The sequence below is a fragment of the Lynx rufus genome, unplaced genomic scaffold (assembly GCF_022079265.1).
Source record: "Lynx rufus isolate CCGP_SWC_20201006 ecotype Redwood Valley unplaced genomic scaffold, mLynRuf1.p SCAF_5, whole genome shotgun sequence".
Taxonomy (NCBI): Eukaryota; Metazoa; Chordata; class Mammalia; order Carnivora; family Felidae; genus Lynx; species Lynx rufus.
Window position 1 is genome coordinate 38,280,142 of NW_025814867.1, and position 10,450 is coordinate 38,290,591.

Here is a 10,450-nt window from a genome sequence, read left to right on the forward strand (position 1 = left end):
CGTGTGCACTTAAACACTATATTAAGCTGTTTCCTTGTCAATGTTCTTGGCAAACTTAACAGCTATGCAGATGACCCGTTTGACACCCTGGCCTCTCCTTTCCTTGATCTCCTTGGTTCCTCTACTCTACCACAACTACCCACACCTACAGTCACATCCATGGCCTTGTCATCAGTGATAACAGCGTTACCTCAAAATGTTGATTTTGAGTTTTGCACTCTTTGTGTCTTTCTAACCCTCTACAGTAGTAGTCCCAATTCAGAAATCCCTCAACCTTGGGAAAGCCTCAATTCCAACAAATGGTATTAATATATCCCATACCCCCTGCCCCAAATCTTCATATCCTTTCAGTGGAGTATGGCAACAAGTTGAGGGAGCACTTCCTGATTTATCTAAGGCTGTATAACAAATCACAACAGAGCTTAGTGGCTCAAAACAGCAAACTTTATTTGCTCACAATTCTGCAGGCCAGAAATTTGAGCAACACTTGACTGGATGGCTCTTCTGTTCCATGTGGCTTCAGCTGGAGATCCTCATGAGGCTGGAGTCAGATGACAGCTGAGATTGGAGTGTCCACGACGGCCTATCTCAGGTCTGGAACCTCGGTGGTGATGGCTGGGATCTCTCTCTTGCTCTCTCTCACTCACTCTCAGTTCATGCAGGGCTGCCTCCAGGGTCTGTCTTGGGCTTCCTTACATGACAGCTGGATGGCAAGAGTGAGTATTTTAATTGGCAAAGCTCGAAGCTGCAGAAACTTTGCACACAGCACACAGCACTTTGGCTGCATTCTCTTAGTCAAAACAAAATATACAGTGAGCCCCAATCCAAAGGGAGGGGAAATAGACTCCACCTCTTGGTGGGTGAGTGGCAGGATCATACTGCAAAAGAGCATGTGCATGGGGGGTATTGTTGTAGCCGTCTTTGGAAATACATTTTAACCGTGACATAGCACTTCAATTTCCTATTACCTGTCTCATCCTCTCCCCTTTCCTCCTTGCCTGACAATATTCCTGACCTGGTCAAACCCAACTATCAATCTACTCCATGCTTGCATTTGAGTAGATGAATGCTTCTGGAGAAAAATCATGCAACTTTCTGAATTTTTAATAGAAATGTTCTAACTTTCTAACTTTGCTTCCAACCAGCTGGCCTTCTTTCAAATTTGCATGCCATGCTCCTTCCAGTCTCTGGCCCCTGAATGTGACACTCCCCCAAACATTTGCATGGCTGTTGTCAACCATTCACATCTCATCTCCTCCCAGAGGCCTCTGAACACCTTAGTCAGGAAGATTTCACTTGCCCACTTGTAGACACCCCATATCACATTACTTCATTTTCTTCATAGCAGTCACCCTCTAAAATTTGCTTATTCATCAAATGGTTTCTGTATTTACTGTTAATTTCCTCACCAGAATGCTAGCTTTTTGAGGGCAAGACTTTATCTTGTGATTCATAGAGTCTAGACAAGGCCTAGCACAGAGTATGTTCTCTGTGGATATTTATTAACTTGCTGAACCAATGCTTTTTGATTTACTGAATCATATAAGTAATTCAAGCATATGAGGAAAATTTCAAATAACATCAAGGCATAAAATAAAAAGTAAAATTATCCTTCTGACTTCTCCAGGTTCTGCTCCTAAAAAGTAAGTTGGTTTGGGAAGTTGTGGAATTTAGCACATGAACATCATCCGTCTCTCTCCTCTTTTTTTTTGAAAGTTGTATTGTTGTTTAGAATGTCTTCTTTTGTTTCCCTTTATAACTATATACCTTCTTTTGGTTATACTTTATCACTATTTCTTGGGTCCCCTTTATGTAATAAGAGAAAATGTACCATAGCCTCTCCCTTCCCCTAGTCTCTATCCCCTCTCCCCTCAACATGGGTTATTACTGTTACATGATCAAGGTTTATTACATTTATATTCTAATCTGTAACTATAATTACGTCTTCTGTGCTTTTACGATAGGTTAGTTTCTTAAAATCAAAAACCATTAAATGGCAATTGGAAATTATAATTATGTAAATATTATTCAGTGGAGAACCAAGTAGTTTGATTAGAGTTGTAGAGAAAGAAAAATAATCCTAAATTACCAAACTTATGGCACTCAAAGGAGAAAAGACCCAATCTTCAAGGTCAAATGAGTTCTCTGTTTTCCACTTCATATTACTTTACTTGCTAAAATCATGCTGCAGTTTAATTTGCTTTGATTTGACATATGACATTTCTTGACAGCTTTCTTTATCTTTTCTAAAATCTCTAATTGCCTCTCTTTTTTTCTTGTTGATATGAATATTATAATAATAAAATAAATCTTTTATAACAGTTACTCAATGTCAGGCACTAAATACTGTGCATGCATTATTTCATTTAATACCCACAATGACCCTAGGAAGTAGAAATTATTTTTATACCCATTTTTAAACCAGAAAAGTGAGCCAAGGGGAATTTAAGTAATTGCTCAAGGTCACATACTTAGTTTGTAATTTGAACCAAGCAGTCTGATTTTGGAGATGGAGATTTTAATCACGTGATTTATTTATCTAATTAGTAGGTATATCAAGCTTCTATAATTACACTGTTGTCGAAATAAATCGATTTTTTTTAATTGATGGCCTTTACGGGGTGCAGGGGGCATTCCCAACTTCCTGTTTCAGTGTGAGTTTTAGGTTTTAGTATTGCTGCATAGCCGTCATCTTGACATTTTTTTTGTTGCACTTCTGGTTTGATCCACACATCTTCCTGTTTCTTTCGTTTCATTTAAATTTTTGCTGGCATACATATAAGTCTTTCAGAAAGTGTAACTAGAGAGCCAAATTTCTGAGTCCTTGCATGTTTAAAAAGTTCTCGCACTTGATTGATGGTTTGCTTAGCTATAGAATTTAGGTTGAAAATAATCTACCAGAACTTTGCTGGGATTGTGCCACTATCTCCCAGGATCCAGAATAATTGATGAGAAGTCTGATGCCCATTCTTTTGTAGATATTTCCCCCATCCCCCCCTTAAGGTTTTTGTTCTTCTCTTTAACTTTGATGTTTCAAAATTTCATAATAATATGTTTAGGTGTGGGCCTTTTTTTCAGTAATTGGTGCATCCAAGACTTGTGTTAGCTTCTGCTCTAGGAAATTTTCTTCAATGATTTATTTAATTTTCTTCCTTCCAGTTCTTATTTTTTTCTCTCCTGGAACTCCTGTGGGATTGGTGGTGGAATTCCTAGATGGAAGTTAGAGCTACCATTTTGCTTAAGTTTTTCTCCTCTTTTCCTTTAAAAATTTCCTCCTTTCCTTTCTTCTTTCTTCCTTCTTTTAAATCTCAATCTTTTCTGTGACTTTGTCTTCTGGCCCTTCTATTGATTTTTCTTTTGACAATTATGTACTTAATTTCCAAAGCATTGCAGTTGTTCTCTGTACTATGTTCAAGTATCCTGTTCAATTTTGATGGATACAGTCTCTTTTCAAACCTGTACATGCACTTTAGTAATCAGTTCCTTTGTTTACCTTCGAGATTCTTTCATGCTGTTGGTTTTCTTAAAATGTTTGCTGAGACTTGGTGGCTTGTTCCTGTTTGTAATAGAAAGATTAGATTTTTAAATGTGGGCCACTAAGGTAAATTCCTTTTGGAGCCGAGGAGATCTCTTTTTACAGCAGATATCACCATCCTTCTTTTCCAAGAAGATGTCTCTGGGCTATTCATACTCTGGGGGCAGTTCACACTGCTTGCTCCCCATATATAACCTGGTATATTTTTATCCAACTAAAACCAGAATACAGTGAGTGCCATGGGAAGGCTTAGGGAGAAAGAAGGGGAGTCTGTCTTATAGGTGGTGGTTCTGCCACGGGTTAGTATTTTAAGTGGCTGATTGTGTACAATGGAACCCTAGAAGGTTTTTGTTTTTGTTTTATTATTATTGTTATTGTTATTATTTTATTTTATTTTTTTTTAGCAAGAGCAGGGGAGGGGGCAGAGGAGAGAGAGAATCTTAAGCAAGCTCCATGCCCAGTGTGGAGCCTCATATGGGGCTTGGTCCCACGACCATGAGATCATGACCTGAGCTGAAATCAAGAGTCAGATGCTTAACTGACTGAGCCACCCCGGAGTCCCTGTTTTTGTTTTTTTAAAATGAAGACTTTATTTTTGTAGAGCAGTTTAAGGTTCATAGTGAAGTTGAGAGGAAGGTACAGAGGTTTCCCTTATAACCCCTTCTTCCACACATGCATAGCCTCCCCCACAATGGATATTCCACAACAGAGGGATACATTTGTTACAACTGATGAACCTACACTGACACATCCTGATTACCCCAAGTCTATAGTTTACATTAAGGTTCACTCTTGATGTACAAACGTATGATGACATGTATCCATTACTATATTATGCAAAGCATTTTCACTGCTCAAAAAGTCCTCTGTGCACTTCCTGTTGCCCCTTCCCTCCCCCTGCCCCCAACCCCTGGCAACCATGGATCTTTTTATTGTCTCCATAGTTTTGCCTTTTCTAAAATGTCGTATCCAGAATGTCATATTATTGGAATCATATAGTATGCAGCCTTTTCAGATTTGCTTCTTTCACTTAGTAATATGCATTTAAGTTTTCTCTCCAAGTCCTGATAGTTCGCTTCTTTTTATTGCTAAATAATATTCCTTTGTCTGGATGGACCACAGTTTATTTATCCATTCATCCGCTGAAGGACATCTTGGTTGCTTCCAATTTAAAGTGTTTTTTAATGGTGGTGAGTTTTTTGTCCTTGTCTCAAAACCCATTGATCAGAACTATCTCCTCCAGCCCCGTAGTATCTTACAAAGTCACTGCCCCACTGTAACCACTGGCAACACAGCCAACTTCCAGGACTCAGAATATAGAGCAACTGTTTAAATCTCTGTTGTCTAAGAAGGGGCTCAGCAGGTTACCCTTGGGCCAGCCCTGGCCTCTTCCTAACTTCTTATTTCGTGCCTATTTTACCACGAATATATCTTTTTTTCCCTCGTGAATATGAGATCACTGTGAAAATTCGAAAAGTTCTGAAGTTGGAATATTAACTATCACTCAATATTATACCACTCAGTAAACAGGTGAAAAGGTAAGTAGCACATGATGTATACAGTTTTTAGTTGACCTAAAAAATTTTATAGCTCGTATTTTTTTGGTAAGTTTATTTATTTTTGAGAGAGATAGAGACAGTGTGAGTGGGGGGAGGGGCAGAGAGAGAGAGAGAGAGGGAATCCCAAGCAGGCTCCGTGCGGTCAGCACAGAGCCGGATGCAGGGCTCAAACTGACGAAACTGTGAGATCATGACCTGAGCTGAAACCAGAAGTCGGATCCCTAACCAACTGAGTCACTCAGGCGCTCCTATAGCTCGTGTTTTTAAACATTCTTCAAAACATGATCCCTGATTGTTGCATGGTATTTATCACATGGGTATACTACAGTTCAATTTTTCTCTACTTTTGAAGTTTGGGATATTTCTAGTTTTTTTTTTTTTTTTAAATCATGAATGCCACTATGAGAAATAAACTCATTCATAAAGTTTTGCTTTGTTTTGTTTTCACACATTTCTTAGTTCCTTGGATTAATTCTTAGAATGCAGGTAATAGGCAAAAGTGTTTCAACACATTCTAGAGCTTTTGTTACATACTGCCCAATTGTCCATCTGATCGTGAAAAATGGCTATACTTTTTGCTAGTATGTAAAAATTCCCTTTTGACTGAACTAACATCTAAACTTGATATCGTTTTAAAAAAGAGAGAGACTGGGGAAACAAAGATTTTCTATCAGTATGATAGGAGAAAATATTTTTAGGCGTTTTTTTCTCTTGCATTTTTAAAAAATCCTTAGTGAGATTAAATATGTCTGGTATCCCATTTGCATTTCTTCTTTAGCAATTTTTCCTTTCAGATCTTTTGCCTTTTATTGTGCTAGTGTGCTTCTCTTTTATTAATTTATTTGTAAGCCTTTTATAAATTAAGAATTTTTCACACATTTATATGGACGTATGCATATCTATATCTACAAAATCAAACAATTTACTTAAATATTGTTTATTTAAATCTTGCTATTGTTGCGTTTCTAAAGCAGGGGTGAGATGTGAGCCCTCCATGGAAGGGTTGGGCCTCCTCTCGGAGGCACAGAGCCCACAGAGCCGTCAGCGCTGTTACCATTTTGCAAAGCTCCAGGGAAGCAAAACAAAAGAAACAGGGCAGCTTTGAAGGTCCCTGCCAAACTCTTTAGAGCAACAGGATTAGGAGGAAAATGAGGCTTCTAAGAGCATGACTAAACATTTAATACCCCCTCGGAACCCACAAAACAAAAACACAATCATCTTCATCTCACAATTAGAAAGAAATCACGAAGGACAGTGGCTTTGCTGATCTCCTTAAATGCATTATAAACCTTAGATGGAAATTTTTTTTTTTTTGCAACAAAGTGGCCAAAGCTTTATGGCCAGCACAGGATAACTCAGAGCAGATCTTCAGGTACCCAAGACTTTTCATCCCTAGAAACATGGGGCTTAATTTCTACATCATACGTGGTTTTAGTCTGCATAAATTTACTACTGCTTTTGAAATAATTCAATTTCAAGAACAATGGAAGCTCAAACCCACTTTGGTGGTGGCCATTAATAGCTCTTGTTTGATGAATAATTCTGAAAACTCTTTTTTTCTCGTCACAAAAAATGAACTGGTGATGCATATGCTAGCATTAAGAAAGAGCTTAATATTGGCAGATAAAAACACAGCACACACTGAAGGAATGTATTATGGACATAAGCCATAAAAATGTTTTCAATTTCTTTTGGTGTTAAGATACAGCGTAAGAAACCAGTCAATTTCTGGAGAGTCACTTGAGGCAATTTGCATATAGAATGTTTATGGCAGATGTGACTGAATAAATGGAGCCAGTTCCTGTGAATGTTGCCTCCCATCTTTGTCCAGGCTACCAGCATCTGGAAATTGTGGCCATGCTGCATTAAGAAAAATGATTACAGGGATCGAAGACAATATTAGGTCTTCCCCACAAAGTTTATATGATTTTAACTGAATTTGCAGTTAACTGATGTAGTACTATTAGAGGTTTCTGTGAAGTGAGCAACTTAAGGAACTCTTTCAACAGCAAGAGAAATAAATATTTTTCTCCCAGTCCCAAAAACTTTTTTTTCTTTTCTTTTCTTTTCTTTTCTTTTCTTTTCTTTTCTTTTCTTTTCTTTTCTTTTCTTTCTTTTCTTTTCTTTCTTTTCTTTTCTTTTCTCTTCCTTTCCTTTCCTTTTCTTCCCTCCCCTCCCCTCCCCTCCCCTCCTCTCTCTTCTCTCCTCTCCTCCTCTCCTCTCCTCTCCTCTCCTCTCCTCTCCTCTCTTCTCCTCTCTTCCCCTCCCTCCCCCCCTCTCCCTTCCTTTTTCTCTTCTCTTCTCTTCTCTTCTCTTCTCTTCTCTTCTCTTCTCTTCTTTTTTTCAATGGTGTAACATGAATTCACCCTGTTTGTACACACTGACATTCTTTTGCATTTCATCCTAGAAGAGAGCTTACTGCAAAGCCTCCTTTACCGCCAGATTCTGGGGAAGCATTTATTTACCTACCAAGGGAGGGGCACTTCATGTGGATAAAAAGTGATGAAAAGACTATGAAAAGTGACACCACTGAAAGAGAGGATCATTCGCCAAATTACAAAACACAAAAGACAATTTTCTTTGACTCCATTCCAGATGTGAGAAACAGGTAACGTAAGGCAATCATCCTGCCAACAGGACCGGTTTCCTTGGGGGCCCTGGCAGAGACAAGGAGGAGCACAGTGAGTGCCACAGATTGTAGCTCATCATGGACTTCTCAGCCCATATGCAATGGTGAAAATAGATAGCCTCCACTTTCTGTTTGGTTACCTTCAGGGGTCAGGTCCCAGTGCATGTCACGAGCTCTGCTGGCCGGCCTCTTTCCCAGCCACCCTCCGCTGGCTCCAGGGTCTTCTCAAGAGCAAATGTCACCAACTCAGGTTGGCCTTCCGTGACCTGCCCACTTAAGTTACATCTCACAGTCACAGACACTCATGGCCTCCTGTGGTGTTCCTTCATGGCTCCCACCGTCATCTGTAAATGCTCATTCAATTGTGTGCTTACCGGTTTCTCCGGCCAGGCTGTGGTCAGGGCTCTCTGCTGCTCCCCTGCACCTGTAGAAAAGGTGCCCAGTAAACCTTGGTGGCAAACGTGGGAGATTTGTGGTTTTCTGAGGGCGACTGGTGTCCATTCTCCTGCCTTGTCCAGGCAAAATTCTCCAACAGCTTGATTTCCATCTGTTTCCTTTTTCACTTTCTCTTTCCTTTTCTCTGTCCTCCTCCCCTTCCCCCCGTTCATTTGTAACAACTTTATTGGTTTCCTTGTTTTTTTCTCCCGTGTTTCTCTAGAAGGAAGCAGATGGGTAGAGGATTTCAGATGAATACTGAATATCACATCCCCATTGATGAGATCATTTCAGAATATTCTAAAATTATTCTTCATGGTTCCATGGCCGGGGAGAAAATATCCCTGGGTTTTTGAGAGTCAGGATGCTGCTGCTGCCAGGTTTAAATCATTATTAAAGAGACAAAGGCTCACCAGGATAAAGCTGCTGGAAAGTTTTCTTCAGCAGTAGAGTATATTCAATAAATACCACTCACCTGGAGGTGTGCTGGGTGAGAGCTCCGTCTTTTGTGTGTATGTATATAGTTACTTGTTACTGTACCTAAATGCCACATCTCGGGGGAGCTTACCTTTCTTTAGAACTTTAAGATAGCATCCACCCCGGGACTACCAATAGGAGATGGCTTGGCCCTGGAAAGAATTTTTAAAAAGTTTTTTAATGTTTACGTTTGAGAGAGAGAAGGAGAGGGAGAGAGAGAGAGAGAGAGAGAGAGAGAGAGAGAGAGGCAGAGTGCAATCAGGGGAGGGGCAGAGACAGAGGGAGACACAGAATCCAAAGCAGGCTCCAGGTTCCGAGCTGTCAGCACAGAGCCCGATGCGGGGCTCAAACGCATGAACTGTGAGATCATGACCTGAGCCATAGTCAGACGCTCAACCGACTGAGACACTGAGGTGCCCCTGGGAAGAATATTTAAAAAAAAATTTTTTTTTTGCATTTATTTATTTTTGAGAGACAGAGTAAGACAGAGCACGAGCAGAGGAGGGGCAGAGAGAGAGGAAGACACAGAATCCAAAGCAGGCTCCAGGCTCCAAGCTGTCAGCAGAGCCCGCTGCGGGGCTCAAACGCATGAACCATGAGATCATGACCTGCGCCGAAGTCGGTCACTCAACCGACTAAGCCACCGAGGCGCCCCTGGAAAGAATATTTTTAATAGTACAATATTAATGGCCTGAAATTTCCCACCCCTCCTCTTATAAAGGCAATGTGGGCAACTGTCAGAAGGGCAATGTCATGCCTTGAGACATGAGAATATGACACGTGTTCCAGGTAGTAGTGCCTACTTGCCACATTTGATCATCTCACTCCTTACTCTCTGGAAAATAAAGGACACATGGGCTTGGCTCCTTTAGAGAAGCAATCTGAACTTTGTAAGGATTAAGCCCATCAGTTGGGTGCTGAGCCATCTCTAGCTGAGTCGTTGGATTCAAAGAGCAAGCAGACCCAGCCATGTTACCTGAAAGGTAAACACCCTCCCTGCCCAGCGGTGTCCACGACAGTTTGACTCAGGTCAACTGCCTCTTTCTCTCACCTGCAGCTCAGCCCGGGAAAGGCTGCCCTGGTGCCAAGCTCTAGAAAGGCTCAACATCTCATGCAGGCAGGCAGATCTGTCAGTAACCTAGCAACGTGGCAACAAAAGCATCCTCATGCTGTTCAGCTTTTCAAATAATGAAATGATAGTCACAACATTTTGCATTTAAACTGCACCATCTCCAAGGATCTTAAAATCTGTTGTGAATAGAGAAAAGGAGTCCCAGGAACTTGTTCCTCCTGGGATGGCTAGCTCCATTTTACAGATGGCTAAGCCAGGGCAAACAGAGCACAGAGGTCCATTTCACATGAGTGGGAGAGCTAGCTGGGCATCCTACAGAAAGGACTTCTAACCAATAGAAAAAAAAACTGAAGAAAAGGAGCTGTAAACCAGCCCATTTTTTTCTCATTAAACTTTACAACTCCTACGGAGCAGAGAATATGTTGATCATATATTTTGAAAAGTCTCAGCTTTACTGATTGCTAAATTATAGATGAAATCAATGGGTAGGTGGTCTGTCTTACAGCCACAATGCTGAATAGAGAATCAGCTCTAGGAAAAGTTTGCAAGACATAGTTAGTTTTCTAAAAATGTGATTATACCGTGATTGTTTTCTCAAGATGTAGTTCATTTCTGATCTGAAGGCAGATACTGTTGTTTGTCTCTGCCTTCTTTTTTGTTAGCAATGGTGGTTTGAAAAACATCGCTAAAAATTTTTTGATATTCCTTCCAGTGAGAGATAGGGTCTTTGTAATCTCCCCTGA

General features: G+C 40.4%; 1 long non-coding RNA gene across 1 annotated transcript; it reads right to left on the reverse strand.

The window, feature by feature from the left end:
* Nucleotides 1-422: 422 nt before the first annotated feature.
* Nucleotides 423-8,391, reverse strand: LOC124527007 (uncharacterized). The gene is made up of 2 exons (XR_006965776.1): nt 8,098-8,391; nt 423-703 (listed from the first exon to the last, which is right to left on the reverse strand). It is a non-coding gene; the product is annotated as an uncharacterized LOC124527007 (long non-coding RNA).
* Nucleotides 8,392-10,450: the final 2,059 nt, after the last annotated feature.